Source organism: Schistocerca nitens, chromosome 1, assembly GCF_023898315.1.
Source record: "Schistocerca nitens isolate TAMUIC-IGC-003100 chromosome 1, iqSchNite1.1, whole genome shotgun sequence".
In the NCBI taxonomy this organism is placed as follows: Eukaryota; Metazoa; Arthropoda; class Insecta; order Orthoptera; family Acrididae; genus Schistocerca; species Schistocerca nitens.
Genome location: NC_064614.1, coordinates 711,846,110 through 711,852,109, shown reverse-complemented (window position 1 = coordinate 711,852,109; position 6,000 = coordinate 711,846,110). Strand labels below are relative to the sequence as shown.

At 43.1% G+C, this 6,000-nt stretch overlaps 1 pseudogene; it reads right to left on the bottom strand.

The window, feature by feature from the left end:
- Nucleotides 1-5,860: 5,860 nt before the first annotated feature.
- On the bottom strand, nt 5,861-5,979 carry LOC126208765 (5S ribosomal RNA; annotated as a pseudogene).
- Nucleotides 5,980-6,000: the final 21 nt, after the last annotated feature.

Below are 6,000 nucleotides of genomic sequence, written 5' to 3'. Positions count from 1 at the left end.
TAAAGCCCTCATTAGTTACTTTAATATGGTCGTTATTTCACCTCTGGGACCAGGAGAACCGTCTTAATTTCTAAAAAAAAAAACAAGAGTTTGTTCACCGTCGCAACTTTCCTCAGAGATAACTACCTCTGGTTAACTTCTGTTGAAACAGGAACGACTAGAACTTAATTAATTAAATATTCCAACCTGGAGGCAAAAGAGAGGAGTGACGTCATCATATCGTTCTCTTTAATTAGGAACTGTTTCTCTGTAACTATAGCAGAAGTAGCAGCTGGGTTTCCTTCTGTGCCCATCGTTGGGAAAAGTTTACTCTTTATCTTGTGACTGCCGCTTCGTCGTCTTTGCAACGTATGCGTTGACACAGCATTCGGACCCCTATCAGAATTCACTGGTTTCTATCCGTAAAATAGAAATTTATAGTCAAGATCGAAGATTTATGAGCGGCAGAGCTAAAAAAAATGGCTCTGAGCACTATGGGACTTAACATCCATGGTCATCAGTCCCCTAGAACTTAGAACTACTTAAACCTAACTAAAGCCCGCATCTCGTGGTCGTGCGGTAGCGTTCTCGCTTCCCACGCCCGGGTTCCCGGGTTCTATTCCCGGCGGGGTCAGGGATTTTCTCTGCCTCGTGATGGCTGGGTGTTGTGTGCTGTCCTTAGGTTAGTTAGGTTTAAGTAGTTCTAAGTTCTAGGGGACTGATGACCATAGATGTTAAGTCCCATAGTGCTCAGAGCCATTTGAACCATTTAAACCTAACTAACCTAAGTACATCAGACACATCCATGCCCGAGGCAGGATTCAAACCTGCGACCGTAGCAATCGCGCGGCTCCGGACTGAGCGCCTAGAACCGCTAGATCACAGCGGCCGGCTGCGGCAGAGCATTTCACAAAAATCACTACCAACAGCTTAGAAAAAAAGGAGCTGTTGGAAGTGTAAATGAATATTGTCATACTAAGTGTAACACGGCCTTCAAGTTTTATCATTTAAACATCTTTCTACTAAGGAATGGCGACCTCGCGAGACCCGAAAACCCAACGTCGTTAACAGTCAACAAATTGAGAACACGTGCCATACGAGCACTGTACTTTAACCTATTTTGTCTGTCAAAAGATACCGTTGTATTCGCAAGTATGTTTTTACCAAGGTTGACAAATGTGTGATCAACAGCTTAACATGAGGCCTAACACCACTATCCTTTTGTAGAAATAGTGAACAGCCAATCAGTTGCAAAGGGGAAGGTTTATTAAGTCCTCTTTATCATGGTTTCAACGTTTACACAAACTTCGTCTTTAGAAGACTGGATTACATGTTGTGGCAGATGTACGTTAAAATATAGTCGAAAGGCGTCAGTCAAATACGAAATTTCACCTTCATAATGATTAAAAAATGGCAACAGTTTTTTGTCATTTGGTATATCCTCACCAATACACCGGGTGATCAAAAAGTCTGCATAAATTTGAAAACTTAATAAACCACGGAATAATGTAGATAGAGAGGTAAAAATTGACACACATATTTGGAATGACATGGGGTTTTATTAGAACAAAAAAAAAAAAAAAACAAAGTTAGATAGAGAGGTAAAAATTGACACACATACTTGGAATGACATGGAGTTTTATTAGTACCAAAAAAAAACCAAAGTTCACAAAACGTCGAACAGATGGCGCTGGACAGCAAAACGTCAGTGACTGCGCATGACAATCGTGTATAAAAGGAGATGTAATGAGAGAGAGAATCAGATGCGCCAGCTGTCGCAGCATGTTGACGTTACCTGAAAAGGCGCTTTTAGTGAAGCTGTATTATCAGAATGGGGAATGTGCTAGTTCAGCGTTACGATCCTATCGCCATAGGAAGGGCATTCGAACGTATAAAGGTCCGTTGACAAATGCAGCTGTGGTGAGAATTATTTCGAAGTTTGAAGCCACGGGTTGTTTATACGATAGACCCCGTAGTGGCCGACCGAGCACAAGGCGTAATGCTGCTGAGACAGTTCAGGAAGAAATGGAGACTGTAGCGGGTTCGTCTATGCACGGGGAAGTCAGCGTTCGTGCAGTCGCACGCCGCACCGGCATTCCATACACTACTGTTTGGTTGGCACTTAGGCATATCCTCCGATGCTATCCGTACAAAATCCATCGGCATCATGAACTGTTACCTGGCGATTTAGTGAAGCGGAGGGCATTTGCGGTGTGGGCGTTTCGAAAGATGGCAGAAGATGACGATTGGGTGAGTAACGTGTTGTGGACTGACGAAGCTCATTTCACGCTCCGAGGGTCTGTCAACGCCCACAACTGCAGAATTTGGGGTACCGAAACTCCTAGAACTGTCGTGGAAACTCCATTGCACGACGGGAAAGTCACGGTATGGGTTGGATTTACCACATCTACCGTTATCGGGCCTTTTTTCTTCGAGGAAATGCGTGATTCTGGTTTTGTAACTGCTACCGTGACGGGTGAGAGGTACGCCGATATGTTACAGAATCGCATCATCCCCAGCCTGGCAGACAAACACCTGCTGGAACGTACGATGTTTATGCAGGATGGCGCTCCACCCCATATTGCTAGACGCGTGAAAGATCTCTTGCGCGCGTCGTTTGGTGATGATCGTGTGCTCAGCCGCCACTTTCGTCATGCTTGGCCTCCCAGGTCCCCAGACCTCAGTCCGTGCGATTATTGGCTTTGGGGTTAACTGAAATTGCAAGTGTATTGTGATCGACCGACATCTCTAGGGATGCTGAAAGACAATATCAAACGCCAATGCCTCACCATAACTCCGAACATGCTTTACAGCGATGTTCACAACATTATTCCTCGACTACAGCTATGTTGAGGAATGATGGTGGACATATTGAGCATTTCCTGTAAAGAACATCATCTTTGCTTTGTATTACTTTGTAATGCTATTTATTGATATTCTGATCAGATGAAGCGCCATCTGTCGGACATTTTACGAACTTTTGTATTTTTTTTTTTTTTTTGGTTCTAATAAAACCCCATGTCATTCCAAGCATGTGTGTCAATTTGTACCTCTCTATCTACATTATTCCGTGATTTATTCATTTTTTGGCCAGCGGTTCTAGGCGCTATGGTCTGGAACCGCGCGACCGCTTCGGTCGCAGGTTCGAATCCTGCCTCGGGCATGGATGTGTGTGATGTCCTTAGGTTAGTTAGGTTTAAGTAGTTCTAAGTTCTAGGGGACTGATAACCTCACAAGTTAAGTCCCATAGTGCTCAGAGCCATTTGAACCATTTTTATTCAGTTTTAAAATTTATACTGATTTTTTGATCACCCGGTACAAGTAGTGCATTGGGCATTAAGTCAGCAATTTCGTATTCTAACAAGGAAACGTCACCAACTTCAACTCATATTTCAAGCAAAAAAGCACACTTGCAAACTGTCAGCCCCGGCAATCGATTCCTAGCGAAAATTTATGCTATAATTCTGTCAGTACGTCGTTATGACCTTCTGAAAGTACAGCTTTTAAACTTTCACTCTCTCTGCCCCACTGCAGCTGCCTGGTGCGATGTACTTTAGGGGAAACCAGGGCTAGTTGGTATACAATTTGGTGCGTCTTTTTTGAATTTTTCTGTTGTTTTGCGCAATACTTAGAGAGATTCCGGTGGATGCGGCGGATAGCTTATCTTTTCGAAAACAAAAACACATAGGAACCATTAATTAAATACATGTTTAGGTAGCGCCAAAAAAAAACGTTTCCTAAAAGCTTGCAATTGTGCCAATTTACTGCACGTGCGAAGCTTGAAATATGCCAACCGCTCCCGAGGCGAACTGGCATAGTTTGATATACATAGGTGTACTTAGGTAGAGCACAAAAATGTTTGAGGAAAAACATTTTATTTTATCAAACTTGTAGTAACTTACTTTTTAAAGCATAAATGGTTCAAAAATAAAATTCGTCGTGAACAAATGATACTCGGATAGAAGTAGATTCAGGTTAAATTTATAAGCAACATTGTTGTTGTTGTGGTCTTCAGTGCTGAGACTGGTTTGATGCAGCTCTCCATGCTACCCTATCCTGTGCAAGCTTCTTCATCTCCCAGTACCTACTGCAACCTACATCCTTCCGAATCTGCTTAGTGTATTCATCTCTTGGTCTCCCTCTACGATTTTTACCCTCCACGCTGCCCTCCAATGCTAAATTTGTGATCCCTTGATGCCTCAGAACATGTCCTACCAACCGATCCCTTCTTCTAGTCAAGTTGTGCCACAAACTCCTCTTCTCCCCAATCCTATTCAATACCTCTTAATTAGTTATGTGATCTACCCATCTAACTCCAGCATTATTCTGTAGCACCACATTTCGAAAGCTTATATTCTCTTCTTGTCCAAACTATTTATCGTCCATGTTTCATTTCCATACATGGCTACACTCCATACAAATACTTTCAGAAACGACTTCCTGACACTTAAATCTGTACTCGATGTTAACAAATTTTTCTTCTTCAGAAATGCTTTCCTTGCCATTGCCAGTCTACTTTTTATATCCTCTCTACTTCGACCATCATCAGTTACTTTGCTCCCCAAATAGCAAAACTCCTTTACTACTTGAAGTGTCTCATTTCCTAATCTAATTCCCTCAGCATCACCCGACTTAATTCGACTTCATTCCATTATCCTCGTTTTGCTTTTGTTGATGTTCATCTTATATCCTCCTTTCAAGACACTGTCCCTTCCGTTCAACTGCTCTTCCACGTCCTTTGCTGTTTCGGACAGAATTACAATGTCATCGGCGAACCTCAAAGTTTTTATTTCTTCTCCATGGATTTTAATACCTACTCCGAATTTTTCTTTTGTTTCCTTTACTACTTGCTCAATATACAGATTGAATAACATCGGAGAGAGGCTACGACCCTGTCTCACTCCCTTCCCAACCACTGCTTCCCTTTCATGTCCCTCGATCTCATCACTGCCGACTGGTTTCTGTACAAATTGTAAGTAGCCTTTCGCTCCCTGTATTTTACCCCTGCCACCTTTAGGTAACGTCTGACATATCGCCTTCAGAATTCGTCGACGAAAATTCAAATCCACATTTTTTGCGACGTTTTTGCTTCTTCGACTTGTCAACCTAAGTCATTCGCTCTTCTGGACTGTGCATGCAATTTTCTTCTTATTGGCCCTTCCGTCTGTTAGATTTGCAGTAAACCGTTACTTTTTTGGTCACGATTTGAAATGTTGTTGTGGCCAGGCTGTAAGGAACGCGCAAATTTCTTCTGGGGTAAAGTGTATTTAGTCATATTTTACAGGAACTGTCCCTTTTTAATGAACAGTAATGGAGGAGTTGGATGGCCTAGGTGTGGGGGGCGACTTGTCATAGATAGGCCAACTGACTTGTTACCTAATGGTGGTAGCCCCACGACAATATCAAAAACGAAATAGATTTCACACAGTCCCAAAAATCAAAAACAACAGATTGTCATAGCGGAACCATTGTTAGCCACTCTTTCGAAAACGACCATCAGCAGCGGCTCATTTCGATCTACCGAATAACCAGGTCAAAAACTTTACGTCGAAAAAATTTACCCACCAGTCTGAAATAGAGCGTCCTTCTTTCGTGGCGCTTCCAAGCAAACAAAAGTTATGGTGGATGGTGCACCTGGTCAGGCTTAATGGTGGGTGGCTGTTAAAAGCGCTGTTGCCATCCTGTGAGTCACATGCAACTTGATAGCCACATGCACCTCTGTTACTCGCTGTAATAGTTTCGTCTTTTGTTAAAACCAATACCTGGTGGTAAGAGAACACCATGTCTAGTGAGAGCTCTAAATCACAACAGCGAACGCAGTACCTCGTACAGCGAGTAATAAACAGACGTGCGGAGCGATGCTCAGCGTGTCGCACCTAAGAGCCAACGGCACCCTTTGCTGCCAGATGGTCAGCCATTGAAGTACTAGCCGGCCCCGATATTGGTTAACTTTGGTGATCGAACGGGAACCGGTGTATTCAGCATGGTATGGCCATTGGCGTGAGCACATCCGACGGGTAA